The sequence below is a fragment of the Anser anser genome, assembly GCF_964211835.1.
Source record: "Anser anser genome assembly, chromosome: 7".
NCBI lineage: Eukaryota > Metazoa > Chordata > Aves > Anseriformes > Anatidae > Anser > Anser anser.
In genome coordinates, this window is record NC_139727.1 from 22,391,241 (window position 1) to 22,412,771 (window position 21,531).

Genomic DNA, 21,531 nt, shown 5'->3' on the forward strand with positions numbered 1-21,531 from the left:
TTGTGGAAATTCAGAGGAGTTAGATGTTGTTCTAAATAACCATAACCCAGCAAGAGCTGTCAGTGCAATGCTGAAAGAAAGAGGGCCAATGTGACCTTTTTAGAAGGTAAAAAGGCCCCAAAATGGAAATATCAACCAGTCATAGAGAATTAATCTTGCATATGTACATGGAATTTATGAGATTAGTTTTGGTATTCGTATTACCAAGAATAATGCATGAGAGGGATTACCAATGGAAAGCTTATGATGTGAGTTTTGAGAGTTGCAGCTGAGGGTATTTATGCTTAGACATGTAAAGAAAGATGCCAGATCATCTGCCTCTTTTACGGGCTGTTCTTAGCTGCAAACCAGCTTTTGTCAGGAAGCTGTAGCTGCAGACATTTGAGTGGCATGCATGGGATCACTTTTAACATGCACCGTTTTCCCTTTACTTCGTGCCAAAGGGCCCGCTCACAAAAGCTGGGCAAATGAGTGACACTAATGGAATTATCAACAGTGGTTGATTCTTCAGAAGACTTGTTTCCATAAGCACAGTGACTTGGTATTATACCCAACAAAACTAGGTAAAAGTTGAGTGATACCTGATAAAGTATACAACAGAATGTGATTGTATTGATACAGTTGAATTGATACAGTGTTATTGACCACTGCAACACTGCTCAACCAGGATACTTTTAGTCTAAGTAAAGCCATTTCAGTTCATTTCAAACATACGCAGGTGAAATTTGGTGTCCTGAGTAATACGGAAGGTCAGTTGATCCAATGGCTGCTTAAGTACTGAGATCCTGTGAACCTTCAGGAACAGCTGCTGCTTGCCCTTCAGCTGTTTTCCTGTGCAAGACTGGACGGGTCCCACTTTACCCAAGCAGGATGGCACTGTAACCCAGCTGGCTTTGGAAGAGTCACGCTGGTGTCAGACTGGAGGAGTGCAGTGGCAGGCTGTACAGTTTGCACAGAATTTTTGGGATACCTCAGGATAAAAGGTGTTATATACATGTAGGTCATTTTTATTAAATGCCTTGCAAATCGTTTATAATGCCTTTAAATATCAGAACAGCCATACCACATCAATAACCTGCGCACATGTGTTTACTTTATTTTAGGGTTTGCCACAGTTCACTATAAATGGCTTAGATATGTTCAGTAATTCACTTATAATGAAACGTGCAAGCCTTCAATAAACGTATGTGTTACAACTAGCCTCTGATGTAAATACTTTGCCAATTATATGTACATTAGTGATGACTGTAGCAGGCTTATAAATACTCTTTGTAATTCTTTGGCCTCTATTCTCTCCTCCCTTACATAAGTTTTATAGTGGTGTGTAATTCTAGATCTACAGATTTTAAGGCCAGGAGGGACCCTTAGATCAAGCCTGACTGTCGGTGTAGCAGGCTAGAGAATCTCATCTGGTTATTTAAGCATTAGTCCCAAGAACCTTTTTGCTTTACTAAAGCCTATCCTCCAGTCTGCATATCTGCAAGTGCTCAGGTGAAGACCCTGAGACATGAAAAATCCACTCGTGGCCTCAGAAGTTTGCTCCAGTTGTTAACCATCCTCACCGCGTGTCATCTTCTTCTACTGTATCTTATATTACTTCTCTGAACACAGGAGATGGTCCTGTGGGGAGAGCATCACCTTAGCTTTGAGCCTCAGACTGTTTCTTGTCAGATTCTAACATACATAAAGTTCAGAGAAAAAAAATCTTGAATTAATTCTTGTTAACCTTTTTTTTTTTCAGCAGACATCCAGATGTTCTTTTCTGTGATGGATAAATTCTCCGCAGAAAATATCAGTGAGAGCCCTATGTCATTTAAAATTTGTTATCAGCCTTTGAACACACTATTGAAAGAATTCATCACAGAACTGTAAAGCTTATACATACAGAAATGATGTCAGATTTTCAGGGGCCAGGCACCTCTGTAGGTATATGCATAAGATAAAAGACCCTGCTGAGTTTTAGCAAGAATATGAATGAATGTAAAGGATGATGAATAGAAGCTGAACACCTTGAAAAATCTTCTTGCTTTGTGTGGATGTATCTTTTGGAAAATGGGTCTGATTCACACGGTGCTTGGCAATTCTTTGTATGGACTCACTAGAAATGAAAAAATGTTCCCCCTTTCTGTCCACCACCACCATACAGGTTTCTTACAATCATGAATGCTTCTTTGGACACCTTACCTGATTGTCAGCACAAGTCCCTTTAATCTCCCATGGTCGCTTCAGCACTGTCAGAAAGTCTACACGTTTCTAACAGCATGGCCTTATTATCTGCCAGGTGTACAGGGACTTACGTTCCGTGGGAATGGAGGAGGAAGGAGATGGAGATTTTAAAAGCAGATCTGAATCCAGATCTGGTTTCATGTTTTAGGGAATTTTATTTTACTTAGGTTGTTTATGTAGTCTGTAAAGATGAGTAAAATACTGCAGATGTGTTAATGGCAGGCAAAGGAGCAGGTGACAGGCAGGAGGGAGGAGAAGTACTGGCTGTGCGCAGCTGGTAGGTGGTGCCTTGGAGTCTTGTGGCAGAGCAAGGCACAGCGTCAGGGAACGTGCAACCTGATAATTTAAGCAGAAACTGCTCACAGCAGAGAACCCATAATAGTTGATCTTTATGTTAATGAAAGCACAAAGGGGCAGGAGAGGTCTGTATTCTCCTGACAGGTAGTGATTTGCAGATCGGCCCTGAATCTGCAGGAAAGTGTTGAAACCTCTGTAGAATGAAAATGCAAATTTGAGATTGTGTGCATTTTTAATTGCTCTATTAGCACAAAATAAAAACGCATATAAACTTTAGTGCTTTTAATATTACACTTAGGACTGTTTACTTGCTGAAGGTAAAGTGCTTTGAGAAGGAAAGCATACTTCCTCACAGGGGCTGCTTCCCATAATTAGTTGGAGTATGACTGTTTAAATTGTAGCTCAGCAGAAATGTTTTGATTCTGTGGGGCACCAGCAGCTCAGCAACAGTGCTGCCTTTCACATCCACTTCTTAAGCGTAACAGATCATTTAGACCCTGGGTTGGCCAAGCTCACATAAACCAGGTTTACAAAGAGTTATAAAAGCTTGGCTTTCCTCCTCCCTTCTCCCTCACATTCCAATTTTTCCCCTTATAATTTTACCACAAGGCAATGCAGTCAAGCTTTTCTTGGATCATATGAATCTAGATCAATAAATATCAGTTGCAGAATGGGAATCTATGCACAGGCATGTGCTAGAAGGATGAAATGGTTGTGTTAGTTTAAAGGAACCTCAAAGTTTGTTTTGTTCTCTATTTGCAGGGCACAATGCCTATGTTATATAGGCAAGCAGAAACTGGAGTGGAAAAAGAAAGTTCCTACTGCAAAAGCAGCAAAGCTGGAATGTGCTGTGGAGACTCAGATTGTTTTTCAGCTCTGTGGGTGTGTATGGTAAGCAAAATGATGTTTCTGGCTGGGCAAGGGTACTTTTTTTTTTTTGTCTGTGTCAGCCACTACCAGGGACCTCGTCCTCACTTCCCCCGTTCTTTCCTCATATCGCACTTGCAAGAGATAAGTGACTTTATTAATTCTAAAGTGAGATTTGGAGTGAAATTCAACCATTTGCAGAACAACACTACAAAGATTAAGCGTCATTTAGCAGAGATCCTATGGGAAACCAATGGTGCATGACATTTATGGCCTGAGCCATTTTCATCTCCCCATCTGATGTCGATCACAGTAACTAACTTGAGTGAGCATTAGATCAAGTCCGTGCTCCGTGTAGTGTATGAATCAACAGATCTACTTAGAAATCAAAGACCTCAAATAATTCTCCAAATGTTAGTAGGTTAAGCCTTGTTCCATATGCCATGCTCATCTGTGATGTAAGTAAATATTAGTAGGTGTATTTTACAGAAAGACAGATTTGAGTTCCCTTAAACTACTTTGCAAGCCTAGAACCAGGCATCATCGGAGCTGAGAAGTGACCTGAGGAACTGTGACAATGTGCTGGAGGCACTGGCTGTTTTGCAGCCTTTACAGAATCCAGCAGCAGCAATATGAGAGGTTTTCCCTTGATCTCTGAGCCAGCCTGAAGTAACTTTTTAATTTTTCTCATGATGCATCTGTGAAAGGAAAGTGTCTGTTGTCTGCATCAGATAAAAATAAAAATTCCATGGTCATGGGATTAGAGTGCCAGGAGATTCTCATGACTGCTCAGAGAGTTCCAAATTGTGAGGAATTATGAGGAAGGGGAGCTCCAATCTCTTCAGTGGAATCAAGAAGTTCTGATCTGGTTCTAGATGGTGCTGTTGAACTTGATTGCTTCAGTGAGGTCACTGTTGACTAGAAACCCAGAACAGTAGTCCAGGCAGTGGGGAAGAGAGGCTTGCCTACAAGGCAGACTTATAAAACAAAGATGTGGACTTACATTTTTAAAAGTATCAGGTATCTAGCTACTACTGAGATGTCAGAATACTTTTTCAAAACTGGGCTTTACAAGTTATTAAGCAAGTGAATGAAATACCTGAACATACACAACTAACAGACCAGACACATAGTTCTGTCTTGAACATCTTTGTAGGGTCACATTTAAAAATAAACATGAAGGTCATGACAGAATATTACATAAGCATATCTCAGTTCCTTCAGTTTGGGAATCTGTAGTTCACCATCTAATCTGAACCATTCATGGAGATGATGAGAGCCAGTCATACGCCAGGTTTACTGTCTGCAGTCTTGAGGAAACTGAAGGATTTACTCTGATAATTTACCCTGATTTTGAACAAGCAAGCTTTAGAACCTTGCTTTTCTTTTCTGAGATCTGACAAAGCTGCTATGCTTGCCTGTCTTGCCTAGAAGAGATGAGGAAATGTCTGGTGTAAGAAACTGGTGGAATCGCTAATGCTAGATAGCCCTGTACATAAGTATGGAGCAAAACCATGCAGCCTCATGTGGCTTGAAAGTGCTCCTCTCAGGGGACTGGAACAGTGGGAGAAGGAATCGTGTAGTCAGGTCTTCCTACTAGTACCTTACAGAAGCTGTCACGTTTTCTTGCTAGCTGTGCATTTCTAGGTTCCCCTCATCCTTAGCTTAAGTAGCGATGGTTTCAAGGCCCACAGTGCAGCCTCTCTGTTTCAGGAGAATCTACTGAGTTAAAGAACAGATCTCAAGCTGAAATTTCTCCTTTAAAATAACAAACCTTAAATTGTACACCCCTAGAATTGCTCAGTTCACATGCAGCACCTAAACTGTGCAAGTATTTTCCAGGCATTGTTCAGTTCACTCCAGGTGCTCCATGGAGGAACACTGCCGTCCGAGCAATAAGCCCGTCATGGAAGTGTCAGTCCTCACCCCTCTTGGAGCAAAGTAACCTGGACTTTTGTCCTCCTTCCTGTTCCTCAGCTTTGTCAGGCAAGTTAGTACTTGGTAAGGGACACAGGAAAAATCAATAAGACACCCCGAACAGGAAAACCATGCTCAAGTCTGACAGCGTGAGTCCCAGAATACAGGGAAATATGTGCAAGGCTCGGTCAGTTTTACCCAAGTTGGTAACTAGAAGAGTCCTGAAAGGGAAAGAAAGCTGCAAGGATCAGTTCTGACCATAAGCAAAACAAATTTAATTGCTTTGCCTTGTTCACATCTGATTTGAGATTCAGTGAGAAGGAGAATCTGTGCACAGATACAAAGAGGAACCTGATCCCACCCCAGGGTAGTTACATGAGGGTGGGCCACTTCTCACAACTGCTGTAGCTGAATCACAGATTTGGGAATTACTGCAGACATCACTAAGTGGAATGTCTTGCATGTGATATGGATTTTGGAATTAAAGGTTGCTGGTTTATATTTTAAGTATAAAATATAACAATTTGGCAAGCACACTTAGTCAGAAAACCTAACTTGAACAGAGGTTTGGATATTTTTTACTCAGTTATTAAAGGGTATTCTTTGAACAGTGAGCATGTCACAGGTAAACGTATCATAAGCAAACTCAGAAACAGGGATATAGCCACATTTTTCTCTGATTTAATTCACTGAGTAGCACTCTGAGGTAATTCTGCTGCATGTACTGCCATGAGTTAGAAAACAAATTTTAAGAATGGTGACTCTAAAAAATGCGCTGAGGGTAAGTTGGGACCCAGGAACAGGAAAATGACTTAATTTGAACTTGATGGCAGTTCACTGCCTGGCATCAGAGTAGTGTAGTGATCAAACTGTTCCAATAGCGTGGCTTTCTGTTTGCGTCTCTTAAGATGTCATTATTACTATGCAGATGTGATGCTATATTACGGTAGTGCTGTCAGCCGCAGGTAAAACTCTGACCTTAATTCTTGGAGTTATTTTAGGAAAAGAAAAATAAAAATTCAGTCCATGCTTTGCAGAGCTTGCTGTCTATAATTCCAGTTGTGCAATCTGTGGTAACCTTCTACACTGTGCTGACCTCACTGGGAAAATTAAAATTGTGCTCATTCTCATTGCAGTCCATCTTACCTAACCCTGTATGTAAGTTAAACAGAGAGGCTACGTATTTCACTGAGTAGAGACAGTAGGCTGAATTAGGACCCCAGAGATGCTTACACGGATAGCTTGTTCACGATTGTACCAAGCCCTTTTCCTGCCCCATCATGATCCAGTAATGTTCTTGTGGCAACCACAACAATTCCCTGCAGGGGGCAGGGATATTAAGAAAGTATGTTTAAAGTCTCTTAATGTAATTTAGCAGCAGGAAGCTAGGAAGGAGTGCCAGAACCATGTGAATAGCCAGTTCTTTGTACACCACTTGCAAATGCTCCACCTAGGCCACAACAGGGCAATCGCTGCTTCATTTGAATTTATTGCTAAGAAGTGTTTGTCTGCAAGTATGTTCCACACCTGATTTAAGGCTTTTCATTTACATGTGACTTGCGTAATAGTGAATTTACTGTTCAGATGTGGTTAATGAAAATTAGCATTTTATTCACTGGAAACTCTTGTTGGACTTGCTAATTATTTGCATGTTTAAGCTCTGTAACAATTCCAAGGCAAAAGAGTTTCTTTCCTAAGGCCAAGTAAGCCTATTAGGTGACAGTATTGCCAACACCTTTTAGCACTGAATGTATCGCACAGCACTTCATTGCACCTGAATACTTTAGAAGTGTCCTCCTTATAGTTCTGTGGTAAACCAGCCATAAAAATATTTCATTGTAACAGCCATTCACTTGGAGATAGTGAGTGAGTAGAAAAATCTTGTAAGTACTGAAGTGTAGTGAAGAGAGCATCGATCTCGAAGAGCTTGCTGAAAGTGGGTGATCTAGGCCAGCAACCATCAAGCTCAAAGGCACAAGGAGCTAAACTGACATTTTCTGGCTCAGTCCCTAGTGAGGGTAACTCCGACCTGTAATCACGTTGTTCTATTACATTGGCTACAGGAATCTGAGAGCAATTGCTAGTTATAGAGCATTAATGAAGTATTATAGGTGACAAGAACCAAATGACAAAACAATATCGACCAGCCAAAAAACCACCCCTTCTCCCCAGTCCTCACACGTGTCCTTAAGAAGCAGTTAAAAATATCAAGATAAATTTATCCCTCTGTTGCCTTCAAAGACAAGACATCAGGGATGAATTTGGTCCCATTTTATTCAATTTGTCCTCAATTTGCTAAGCTCATTAATTTGCTCTTGTTTTACTCTCTGTTAACTGAGAAACAGCAGCCCCCTTGCATTAGGCATTAGAGGCAGGAAATCTCAGGGAATGTTTCTAATTGTCCGAACTTCTTTCCCCCTTTCTGCTGTTCCTGTTCTTAAGAAAGCACGAGGGGGTGGCCTGAGCATGAGGTACCACTAGGGAGACAGAAAAGAGTATCAAGGTCAGGGTGAAAACCACACAAGAAGCAGGAAGAGATGCTTGCAGTTAGGTTCGTGACCTTTGTATTTTTTCTGATTGTCCAGGAGAGGGAGGAAGGGGGTAGAGAAGGAAGATAGGAAGTTAGCATTAGAGCAGATGTGTGCATAACCCCTGCTAGAAAACATCAGAGCGCTATGCAAGCTACATCGAAGCTGCTGAAAATTGTAAGGTTCTTAGTGCTGAACGTCTGGGGAAATCAGAGGTGTGTCTGGTCTTTGTTCCTAGGCAGCTGGGGTAATTCCAACAGGTAAAGGCCAAGGCCTGGGCTTTAAAGAAGATCTGAACCTCAGAAAAGACATGAAACATGTCTGGTTATTAGAAAACAAAACAAAAATATTTAAAAACAAACCAATAGCCTTAGCAATCAGTAAAACAGAAGTTCTTACCAAATACAGTCATTTTGAATGTTTATAAAAGCTGGCAGGTACTAGCCTTAGTGAGGGTCTTCAAATTCTCATCAAGATAGTTGCATTCTTCACCAGTTCTCTCTGTATTCTGACATAAGCATATTAAAGTACATGTCCTTGTCCACACGTATGCAAATGGAAAGCTGTGACCAGGTCAGAGTGCTGGTTAATTTTGTCCAGGCTTGCTGAGGTCTCAAACGTTTCAGTTTGCTCACATTCCTGAAGAAGATAGAATCTTTTTTTCCAGTGCCTTGGGGAACGGTTTTAGTGCATTACCACGAGCTGAGAGGGTAAAAATGCCTGTTACAAAATTCAAGCTCAATCTTTGCCCCATTTCATTACATGTGGAACTACATAGCATTTCTTAATATGCCAGTCTTGAAATAAAACAATAAAACTCGGTGGCTCTGAGGCTGCAGGTGATAGATCACTGCAACTGAAAGATGCTCGACAGAATGACGACTCTGTAAAACCTCTGATGGTTTCCTAGGAGGATGGAAGGAATGACAAGCCGTGGAGTGGGGCAGTAGTTAAAGAAAGTTGGTACGCTGCCTGCAAGGGTGATCCCTGAAACACAGCTCATTATATTGTCACCTGCATTATGCTGAGCCACTTCCATACCCTTCCTGTTTTGGTAAAAAATCCTAAGAAGCTACAAAGCAGTCCTCTGCCAAGTTTATACTTGGTTTTATAGCTAGGTCTGGAAATTGTAGGGACTGAATTGTAGGGACAACAAAAAATCTATAGGGACAACTGCAATTAGCAGAAAATGAGCGTGTGAAGCGATAAGTGGAAAGACTTGTTAAGATGCTGATGTTCTGCTGTGAGTAGCTGTTCACCTAACAGCTTGTTCTATGTGCAGTCAAGATGCTCCGGAATTTAAAGGGCTTCTCAGGCTCCATGTGTGATATCCTCGGGCATTTCACGCACACACACAAGAGCTTAGAGGTCTGTTTCCAAGACTTTTTACCTTCTGATATCCAAGCTGATGACTGTGTGTCAAGGAGCTCAATGTAGGCACGTATTGATGGAGAAGAGAAACTGAATTCTTGGGGATTACAGTTTATGTCCAGATGGGACCGTGTCACCACCTTTGGGGAGTCAGGCAATTAGAGCAGGCTTCATTTCCCTTTCTGCTGGGTGACATGGTAGGCATATTAGTGAAAATCACTTCAGTTTCGTGTACATCAATAACAAGACATTGTTATTTCTACTGGGTTATTAGAAGACATGAGAATCACACCAAATATGCCTGCAATGAATGGTTACCAGACTAATTGAAGTTTGGTATGATTGGATGCTAAGAAAAGGAAAAATATAATGGAAAAAACTTTTAGGTTTGGTAGGTATTCATGATGGCAGGGATTTTGCTTGGGGTATCACATGGTGCTGAGCTTTCTGGGGATAGCTGGTATCAGGACACCTTCTGTAAACCACGGAGGTGATGTCCAGGTGTTTTTTTTGTTGACACTGGAGAGGCCAGCAGCTTAGCAGAGGGATTTCTGTGAGCCCCCCCCTTGGTTATCAAAGCAACACTTGCTGCAGCTGGGTTTACAGAACAAATACGGAGCGCTCCCCCTGGCAGAGGTCTTCACGAATTCTGGGCTTTACCAGCTCTGAAGATAAAAATGTGATTTGCAACAACAGAGGGGAGCAAACTGGCCATTGCAGTGTACTGTGGTATGGAGAAGGGGCCAAGATTAAAACGATTGCAGGAGGAACTGTCTTATTCTGTGAGGGCCTTGCTTGATATCTACAGATACTGATGCTCTGTTATTGCTGGTCCATTGTTGCTGTCTTCTACAAGTTTATTCTTTCCCCATTTTCTAGCTTCCAGCAATACTCTTTGTTTATGAAGCTGTCTTAGAGTTTCCATTTGCTGTACACCTTTGAATATTGCACTGTTCCAGTGCAAATATTTCACAAAGTTCTTGAAATATCAAAAGTAATCTCAAAATGGGATTTTTCTTCCCTCATAAATAGTTCATTTTCATGCTTCCTTTTCTAAACTGCTGCCTTCAACTTGCATTCAGAAACTTCATCAGTGTTCATATAGATTCAGGGAAGAACATGACCACTTAAAAATCACATGCTGTAATTATCATTTGAGAGGTGCTTGTTTCATTTTTAATGATAAAGGATCTATAAACAGAATTTATATAACCCTATGTTTTGGTTTAGCCAGGACAACCTATAAGAATCTGCATGAGGCTGGTAAGTCCTGAACTGAAGACACAACAAGGATGGGGATAAAAAGCTGGTTGTTTCATGACCATAGCCTGAAAATTATTACATTCTTGAGAATCAGAGGAGGAAGCAATACTTTCCAGAGCTTTCTGTAACAGTAGAAAAAACATGTTCAAATACCTAGGATCTATGTCTACAGTGGGAAAACTTTCATACATTACCATTTTTGCTAACTGTGACTCAGCCCAGCAAAGCTAGCAATAAAAAGGGTTCTCACAGGCTTCATCTACTAGAAAAGTAGGCTGGGTCGGGAAGTGTTCCTCAGCACTGGAACTCATTCTCTGTATTGTTAGATTGCTCCAAAAGTTCCTGGCACGGTTCCTCTTCCATTACCTGGAAATCTCCTACATGATTCCTGGGCATGGTTCAGGAGTTAGCAGTTTGCAGTAAGCAGTTAGGATATGGCCACCCTGTTGCAGGGTAAGTGAAGCTAATAGCACTGATGAGGACTGTTCCATGCTAGTTGGCATTAGTGCCAAATGACACACTTGGGTACATTTCTTGTACTGAAGAACATGCCAGAGCACATGTTAACCATCTTAGACAAGCCACATACTGGCTTAAAAATCAGTCTCAATAGCAACAAACGATAGCTTGTTTACATGACTGGCTTCTGGGGAAATATATTGTGCTTACACTGATAAGACCAGGCTGGAAAATGGCGCATTAAAAAAGAGGTCCGTGATCCAAGTCATTGCGGGGTTGCCACTGCCTGCTTTCATTGGACATGCTACCTGACTTTACATATATCCTTCAGTGGCTGTAAGATAGTTTTCAAGTTATTAGGACACAGCTGAGGCATTCTGGATTTATATTCCTAAAGATGAAAGTCCTTGTTTACCCACAAAGCACTTGCAGTATAGGAAATGCCATCGTTTTCTCTACAGAGCCTTTCCAGCACGACTTAGTGTTAAACTGGAGTGATTGCTTCTAGAGTAACACAGACTAATTTGGTTTCCGTGACTAATTCACTGACAGTCATCTTGATGGAGAACTATTAGATATGTTACCTAAAACGATGATGCTTTTTTCAGACAGTTGGAAACTCAGTATCTGGTGCAGAAGTTCATCCAAAATAAGGCCACCTGCGGCCAGGACCTGTTCCTATCTTGTGGTTACCCTTAGTCAGGACTGAGCTCTGTTCCCCCTGCCAGTCTTGTAAGCCATCATGGCTCTCAGAGTGTAGAAATTTGACATAAAATGCAAGTCCATAGCATCTTTTCTGTCGCTGTCATGAATCATTAGATCAAGTGGGAGAAAAGGGGTAACACAATACCTTCTCCTGTCTCCGATATCACAAAGCAGGTGCTTGGGAGGGAGCTACTTCCCCCCTGCCTGACCATGCTCCTCCAGCAGCTGCAGCTGTCAGAGCCTGGCACTGCGCAGGTCACGGCAGTGGGAAGTGCAGCCAGAGAGGGGCAGGAGTCAGTGAGGGGCGGTGGGGAAGGAGTTAAAAGTTCTGCAATTCAAAATGCAGAGTTTGCAATGTGTGGGCATGGGATTCACTGAAAGAGTGAGTGTGCTGGTCAGCATCTGACAGCTCAAAGCCAAGAAAGTCCTTGCTGCCCTGTTGCAATTGCCCCGGAGTGACCAGCAACACTGGAAGATGAGCAAAGTGCCCACTGGGAAGGAAAAACAGGTTCCAGGATACCAGTAGGAAGGACACAGAGAACAAGTGAGCTTGCTGAGGAAGACAAAATAGGGTTGGGGCTGTTTTGAAAGATCACCCTAATTTGAAGTAGGATGGAGCAGTGATTGGTGGGGTAGGTGAACAAAGAGAGGGCAGTAATGGCGCCTACTAGACTAACTGGATGTGGCAGTAGCTTGCATGAGCCACACAGCAGAGATGGCTAATGACGTGCCTTGTACTCTCAAGAGCAGCTGTCAGCGGTACCCAGACGAAAATGGTGCTAAATGACCTGTCAGCTTCAGCTTGGTTCCAAGGGATCCGACTCCAGACTGTCTGCAAGTTGCTCTGAGAAATGGCACCGATTGGCTCCCCGGCTGCTGCTGTCGGCAGGGAGGCCAAGGCCCGAATGCTCCTTTCCTTCTTGGGGTGGTCTCCTTGGTCTCGGAGCTGTGTGTGTGGCAGAGACCCTCTCCCTGCCACTGCTTGTCTTGTACCTATTCTGCAGACAGAAGGGCTCTGTCTGCAGTCTTGTTAAATTGGCATCTTCTATCAGCAGTGGATTCACTAAAAGAAACATGTAGGAAGAGAGAGTTTATTTTGCCGATGCTCTTTATTTTAATCATACAAAGAAAATGACAATTTTTATATAGAAGCCATTAGGGATGCAAGAGGCGTCGGTTCCTAGCTCTGGGGTTCTTTCTTTTAACCAGACTGTGGCAATGCAAATATAACCCATCATGATATTTATATCTTTAATTCTCGCATTCACCACATTACTAACACACTGATGGGCCCCTTGTTCTTCATTTGTCTATTTCCTTAAACTTTCTGCCCCCTTTTTTATTATTATTATTTTTTCTGTCATGTGTGCAGTTCTTGAAGGTCAATCAGACGTCACGGATAGAGCCATTCTGTTCAGGGGCTCGCAAGCAGCTTGTTTGTGAATGAAGAAGGCTTTGTGAACTTCCAGGGACCTGCTGAGCTTTTTTATAAAACTACCAGTGGGACAAGAAGCTTGGGAAAGTAAAGGCCTCTTACGGAAACAGAAAGCGAAGGCGCACTGCCAAAAAACCTGGGCTGACATTCTGGTTTGTCAGAATCTTGTCCAAGTAACAAGCTTCTAGAAAGCAAATTGGGTATCTACATAGCCAGGGTTTGAGCCTACCGCATGAGAGCACGGGGCAGTATGTGTGCTGGGAGACTGACACAGCAAGTAGTTAAGTCAAGATTTGAACATAAAGGTGTCGTAAAATTAATAGACCTGGAAGCCTATTGCTTCGTGGAACAGAAGGTGAAGGATGAGCATAGAGTTAAGGAAAACATTAAGGGACTATGTCTGAACAGCAAGCAATAGGATTTGCATATTGATCTAATACTGACAGTCACAATTTTTTTACCAAATGTTTTCCTGTATTTAAACTGGTGTTTCCTGCAACTGAAAAGATGATCTTTAGTTAGAGGCATGCATAAACACTTCTATAAAAATGAAAAGTGTAGATGTCACAAAATAAAGATAGATGAAGACAATTTTGACTCCGGTGCAGTATCAGCTCATGCAGATAATTTTGAGATCAAGATTTTCTTCATCCCGATATCCTGAATATCCCATGGGGTCATTAAACACTTGTCTAGCTTTTGAATCCCACATTCAGTGGGATTCAGTGGGATTCTACAGGGAGATTTTGCTAGCTGTGATGAAACCTTTTCATCTGCTAACACCTCTGTAGAACACCGTAATTTTGAAAATGTCTAAGAAGATAAAAGTTTAGTTTGAGAAATGATCTGAGAGTTTCAGGTAGGCGAAGGGCAATGTCAGGCAGATTGAGTGAGGAATCAAAAGTTAAGGAATTATCATTGGATGAATCATAGAATCACAGAATGGCTTGGGTTGGAAGGGCCCTTAAAGCCCGTCTAATTCCAACCCCCCTGCCATGGGCAGGGATACCTTCCACTAGAAGGTATACCACATAGAATTATGAAATTGGTTACACAGTGCATTCCTTCTTTTCCTTTTTTCTTTTTTACTCTGTTATTTCTGTTGTAAATTAACAGCATCCAAACTGTCATTGCTGGCATGGCTACCAGTAGGGAATGGAGAGGTCTACAGAAAGTGCTTCATCCCATTCACTTTTCTACACCTTTCATTTTTGGTTGGCATTGCACTGTTAAGGGTTTCCTAGGGGAGTGAGTCAATACCGGCTATGATACAGCCTGCTCTGTAGTAACACTTGGAAGTGTACTGCTGCCCAGAGCTGTCACACCCAAGTGTGCAACTGCTTCTGCTTCTTACTTATTTTAGACATCAGTAGAACAATTAGAAATGATCTCTTTGAATCTCTTGGTTCTTGGACTCTGTGAGCCTCTTATGTGATTTGCATCCCTTTTGCACTTAGCTGGACAAAGAGCAGAGGAACTAGCAAAATCTTTTAACTGACCTAAATTACCATTGCTCTTATTCAAAATTTAGATGCCAGCACAGTGGAAGCCAGCTGGACATTGTTTACCAGAATTCCTTACTTTTGTGTGTATTATTCCAGTTTGTTCAGGGAAATGCTGATACTCTTCATGAAAGCAGGCACAGGTGTGTACAGCAAGGTACCAGAGAGGTCGGCATGCGGACGTCTAATTTGGGCCTCAGCTTTCTACTGAGAGTTGGCTGTGCAGGCCATAGGTACTACATGCAGCCTTTCTCTGAATGTCTGACATTTTTTTGAACAACAGTTACAATGAAAATATGAAGAAACCCGTAGTCCCCAAAGCTTCAAGATGTCAAATAGCCAGCACAGTTTAAGAATGCTTGCTGACATCAAAGGTATAACAAATTGTGGAAATCTTTAGTTACAGGTACTTGTTTTTTGTTTATCCCTCCAAGTTGTGAGATTTTCTCTGACTTACTGTCCGGCTTCTGCCCCCTGAACTCTGCATCGTCATTGTCATTCCCTCCACCGCTTTTTGCCCAGTCTCGTTCTTGCACCTGATCACCTTGTCAATATGTCCTTTTCTCCTGGGGCTTTTCTAGTTCCATGCAGTGTCTTCTCCTTACATTTATGCCAGGCTGCTTTCTGTTCTGTGACACCTGCAGATGAAAGAGGAACATTTCCTATTACCTCAGATTTGGTGCTGAAGCCAGCAGACTGAAAAATCAATCGTGGGAAAAGTCCTGATAACCCCCCTAAAATTTGAAATATACTCACTGTAGAGTTTAATTGCCAATCTCTATGACACTAATGAATATAAGCAAATGTACTTCTTTTTGCCCAATGACTTACTGTTTGGCCAACTTTGAATTGTTTTTAGTGGGGAAGACAGAAGCTCATTTCTGCCAAGAGAATAACTCATTTAAATTGCAACTCTCTTTTTCAACAGAACTCTCTGAAAAAAAAAGAGAGAATATATGAGAATATATTTCATGTGCACAAAATAAGATTGCCCACCTAATTTAATTGTTGGAAACAGCTAAACTTTTTTACCACAGCATGGAAAATGAAATAACTACGATTCTCTGGCAGACATTTAGCATGTGAAATTTCAGTTCTAACAGTTAATTATGGCAAAGCCTGGTAAGTATCCTAAAAAAATTAAGCAATTGCTATGCCTAATGTGTATAAGATGATTTTTGGTCACCTTGTACAGCTTAGGGTGAAAAATCATTTTAAAAACGTGATCTTTGTTTTGGATGCTTCAAAATACTTTAGAAGTGCAAATTAGTTCTCTTGTGCTCCAGCTGTGCTCAGTGTGGGTGTTGTTTTTTTTTCTGTCTGTATCTGCCCTTTTTATATCCAGAATTATGGGGTTAATTTAGAGAGAAATTATTTCCTTAGCTGGGATTTTTGCAGGCCTTGCAAAGTAAAAGTTAGAGATAAGAAATCCACTAATCGAAATGAGAACAAAGCTTTGAATGAGTGAAGATGTCCTGAGTGGGACTTCAGGAAGATCAATGGCTGTTTTTTTTTAGAGGAGACAGCTGAGGAATGGAATCAGAAAAGAAGCTGGCTTCTGGAGGGATAATAGGGTGAAAGAAAAGGCTGACTTCTGCTCTTTTATATTTAATACCCTGATAGGAATCCCCAAAACTGACAAACCTAAAAAGTCCTCAGAGAGCAGATTAATGCTGCACAGGCCGTTGAGTGCTATCCCGAGAGGGAAGAATGTCTGCTGGAGATCAGCTGGGAGGATCTGGGTGCCCCGTGAATCACTTCTGGTTTTTGACCGACAAAGGAAGACTGAAGCCAGATGACAGCAACTTCCTGCAAAGTTACCTTGGGGAGGGCTGGGGGACAAAATCCTCAGTGATACACCTACTGTGCAAAAGGGAGGCACTCACCCTTGTTACACACATAAAGTCCTACTGCCTCCCATTTAGCAACTCGAGCTGGCCTTATGATGAGGCCTAAGCTGTGGGGCCACAGTTCTGTATTCTGCCTCCTGTCTGATATCAAAGCTTCCCCTGCTTGTGTGAGTGAGCCCCTGCTGCAGAGGTTCGGCCCGGTGACTCTGCTGCTGAGAATTTCTTCTGCTCTGAAACTTTCCCTATAAGGATTCAATAAAGAGCGGATTTTTAGTTACGCCAAAATATGTTTTGCTGTTTGGAAGCTATGTGAAAAAGTTATGGTCACTAATTGATTCAATATTTTTCGACAAAATGTCGGCGTGGTTGAGGCTTTGCTGGTTTTCATAGTCAAAGTCAGCACCACAATTTGTTTTCATTCTTTTCTAAGGCTTTGCAGCACATGTGGTACAAACCACTTCTTCCTCTGCTTATCTCCTGTGAGCTTAAAGTACAGATGACAGTTTTCTTAGACGTCTGTAGATTCAGAAAAGGTGGGCTCTAATGATCACATGAACCTCTACTTCCTTCTACTGCTGTCAACTCCCGCTCAGGCCCTGGCTTTAAAACACTTGGACTGGTGAGCTGCCCAGAGCATTGCAATTGTCTCCACGTCTTGTAAGGGGCAGAAGGATGTTCAGCCTGTCTTGCAGCAGCCAGAGTAGGAAGTACTCCTGCCAGCTAGACTGCAAGAAAAAGCCTTTAGTACTGTAGCTAGGAAACCTGGGCTTTTTCTAGCTACAGGCACCAAGTTCCTGGAAGTTTTAGGGCCACTCAGCTAGAGTAACTGGTAGCAGTAGCAGCAATAAGGCTGGAGCAATTCCTGTTACATTAGGGTGAGCATGGGAGAGAGGCAGTGAGCCTGTCCATATTGCAGCTGCCATAGTAAACAGCCCTGCCTTCTATTAATAAATTGGTAATCGGGCAGTTGCTGAATATCCCCTTGTTGTAGGCTGGAGAACAGCCACCTAGCACTGAAGGTTGCAGGTCAGAGTCAGTTTGGACGCTGAAGCGGTGCCCATCCACAGAGAATGCTGCAAGTGATGCAGAGGGCATCGTGGTGCTGAGGGGAAGAAGTGGACTGCTGGAACTTTGAAGAGGGTTGGATAGAGGACAGAACATGGGATATCTCATAAGCTAAGTATTTCCAAATTCCAAGTCAGAAACACCCGTTCTTTGAATGGACAAGTAACACTTCCACACCTGAGAAACGTCCGGAGTCCAACAGAACTGTCCCACTCTGCCTGAGTGCTCTGGCTCACCAAGCATACTGTGCCTCACTTTGGTGTCTGGTCTATGTGTTGCTTCCCTCTTGTTCCTTACCTTGCTTATTTCACTTTCTAAGTACTTCCCCTTGGCACTGTTTTTCCCAACCTCTGAGGTGTTTTTTGGACTTCTGTCTTCTACTAGACTAGTAAAGAATGTGCAAAAAGATTATTCAGAAAGCACATCTTGCTTTTTTGCTCACCTCTTGTCCACAGTGGATCATGCTCTATTTAAAGATGTCAGTTATTTCTGTTTGAAAATATTTATTCTTATACAGCAGGAGTCTCTTCTGTGCTTAAAAAGACTGAGGCTATGTCTATAATGTCATGCTGGCTTGGGGCAAGACTTTCTCCCAGTTGTCCACATGACTTATGTTTTAGTTCTCATTCTAGCTCTGGTCTGGAGTGAACCCACCAACTTAGTTCACTAACTAAGTGAATTCAGGTATTGGACACAGACTAACGTGATTAATTTTTGTTCTGATGGACAATTCAGACCAAACAAACCAGACAACAACGTTCTGTGAACTCAAGCACAGCTACCATAGGCAGACTAGGTCTGGTTTGGCAGACCTCAGACTTGTAGAAGCAATGAGTAAGAAAAGACCTGGCAAAAGGCTAGGAAAGAACATAGTGAAAATATATTGGACCCTTTTTTTGAAGGCAGGGACCAAAAGGCAACACAGTAAAAGTTGCGTAGATGATGATTGATCTGAAAAGCTCATTGACACAGATGTCATGCAGACCAAAAGTTTACTGAGTTTTCAGAAATAGATCAATGTGAACATCCAGGGCAAGTTACGAGGAATAGAAAATTCTTGTGCTCTGTAGATTAAGCCAGCTGTGATAGAGAGTTCTCTTCAATTTACAATTGCCTTTTGCTGTTAAAGCAAAGCTAGTTACTCTCTGCTCTGATCATTCCTTTCCTACACTCCTTCATTTTGGCATATGGTACTTTAAGTAAGACCTGACATTCTATGCAATTTCAATGAAGTCCCAAGCACAAGGCTTTCAGACAACTGTAACCTCTTGAGTTATGAAGCTATAGAATCTTATCTGGACATTCCTATGTCAAGGCCAGAACTTATATTGTATATAACATGTTTTTTTCTACCACTGTGAAATGTTTCAGTATTTTTTTGTTTGAAACAAGCTAATGTTTCAAAGAACTCTTCTCTATAAGTACCTGATAGTCTTAAATACCAGTAATTGGAAGCATAGTAAGTTTTGATCTAAATTAAGAAAAATTCTTAGTGGAAAATTTCCAGAGTGTGCATCTTATTCCAGCTGGAGAATTTACTGAATGGATCGTGCCATCCTACAGTTTTCTGCCCTCTACTTTTGCAAAATTTGTATGCGTTTAAAATGACTTTCTTTGAAAATACAATCAAATGTAAAATCTGTTACCAGTATTGTTCTTGAGGAAGTTGGTGGCCCCTGGGGAAGTAGGATGAAACTGGGATTTAAAGTTTTTACATATGTGGGTGTTGATGTCTTCAGATGTTGTATGCTTAGTTTACTCCTTGGTAACAATAACATAGATTCTTCTCCTAAAAAGGTGTGATTGAACACCTGCTGCACTTGCAGGATGCCTGCCTGTCAATGCACTTGCAAAGGTTACTGACTCATACAACGGGTTGGTAGTGAGAAAAACCTTTTACAGAAACGTGTATTCGTTCTTTCCATCTTGCTGTTGTGCTGCTTATCTTTTTGCTGAGGTTTAGCCACAATTTTCTTGGACCTTTTTCAAGCACATGAGCAAGCTCAGGCAGCTCAAAAGTTTGGTAGCCGGTGTAACACTGAGGTACTCCTCCCAGTCCATGCGAACGTTGGCTTTCAGTCCCCAAACATGAAGTACTTGGACAGAACCCAAATCGTCTCTCTAAGCCTACTTTGTTGGAAGGATATTTCCACAATGGGCTAGGAGATTTAGTTATTCAAATTCCATTAAAAACTTAGTTGGAGCTGGGTGGCAAATTTAATTGCACCCCAACTCCCCATTTCCTTTGAAACTTCCCTGTCTAAGGGAGCAGACCTCTGTTGTAGTGCCAGCAAGCTGTTACAGGGCCACTGTGACCTAGTAGAGCAAGAACACACCTGGTAAGTTACAAATAACATACTGACCTTCACAAAAGCCGTTTAGAAATGCAGACAGACTCAAAATAGTTTCTACTCCGAGTCTTCAACGATAGCACACCAAAGCCTACATATTTTAATGGAACATAAAGAACTCTTGCTCACACTCTCCAAATTTCCAGCTCTGGGGATCATTCATAAAGTATAAATGAAGGTCTGGATAAATCTTAACCTTCATTCATACCTTTGCAGGGAAAGATATAGGCCTGGGGTTTCTGGAATCTGGCACCCTACTATGTGATTACTCAATGTGATCTGGAAGCTCTTGGATATTTGTTTGTACATCTTTATTGCTAGAATTATAAGATTCAACTTCATTAATCAAGGGTAGAAGCATGGTGAGTGATCATTTTATGCGTCTTAGGCTGTCTAGTGGCAGAACATATCAGTCTGAGAATGTGTGGGCTGATTACTGCCCAGATTGTACAGTCAGCAGTGATGAATGGAAGAGAAGAGCCTTCTCAGAGGCCAGAAAATGTAGCCCAAGAGAAAATGTAGATGCTGGCCTAGACTTCCATGACTTAGTCATATTTGCACATATTATGGGACTTTGTCTTATGAGGACTTAGACGCTAATAAATGAAGGAAGATACAAACCTGCATAATTCCCTCACTTTGTCAGAGGGCCTGTTATCCCAAGTCACCTACTACTTTTCCATACCAATACTGTATCACCAAGGCTTAGGTGATCTGGAAACATAGATGGTCCTGCTAGCTTGGCTACAGAAACAAGAATGGATTAAAACATCCTGCCATACCAATGCATAGTTATGCAGTGTGTTAAACTTCGTAAATGACAATACCAATCATGTCTTAACAGAGATCTCAAACAAAGCCAAGGATTTACAAGCAGCTTCTGAGAAATTTTTGAAAGCAAAGGTCTTATTTCTATAGCAATAGTTTTATTTAGCATTGAAATTTTGCATGTGGGATAAGACGTGATTGGTAAATCAAAACATCCCAGAGTGTCAGATGTGAGCATTTTCTATATCTGAAGGGCATATAAAGGCTTCTTTTTAGCTACTATTGAGCATTTCTTGAACAATTACAGCTGCTGTTGAGTTACCGTTAAGTTAATGGGAGCTTTGCTTAATTAAGTGTTTCAAAAGAGCACTGAATTTGGCCTATGAAAAACTTCGAGTTTGGTCCTATTCTTTCTATGCCCACTAAATAGTATTTTCATAAGTAACATGTTGGGACAACACAAACTTGATGCTCTGTTGCTACCCTTTGCTTTCTTTTTTGTTCTTAAGTTTGGTTGGCTTTTTGTTCTTAACTTCTTATATCAAGAATTGGTCCAGGCATTTGTGTTGTGTATGGTTAAAACTTCGAGGATTCAGATGGCTGTTAAGAAAAGCAGATGAAGGAAGCATCAAGAAATCATTCTTTATTTTTAAACACCCCAAATCAGAGCCCATAGTTGGATGAAAAGTTCCCTTCTTATTGCCTACAAGTAGTTTCTGTAATTGGCAAAATTGCCTGTTATTGTTTGAGTGTGTTTGGATCTCCTGCGGTAGGTTTTATATGTTTGAGAATTGACTGGAAAGAAAAGCAGTGGCTTTCCCAAGTCACTGTTTCATTCACACAGGCCGAGCTGTAGGTATGAGATTAACAGGGTCTGACATGAATGGGGCTCCTTCTCTCTCAGGCTTATTGGAAAACAAAACACAT

At 41.6% G+C, this 21,531-nt stretch overlaps 1 protein-coding gene across 1 annotated transcript in view; it reads left to right on the forward strand.

Annotated features, from left to right (window-relative positions):
• Positions 1–21,531, forward strand: part of MAPK8 (mitogen-activated protein kinase 8) — a 250,390-nt gene that overhangs the window by 53,297 nt on the left and 175,562 nt on the right. The window contains exon 3 of the mRNA XM_083843392.1: positions 3,286–3,414. The gene's annotated coding sequence lies outside the window, so the exon portion shown is untranslated. The remainder of the gene's footprint in view (positions 1–3,285; positions 3,415–21,531) is intronic.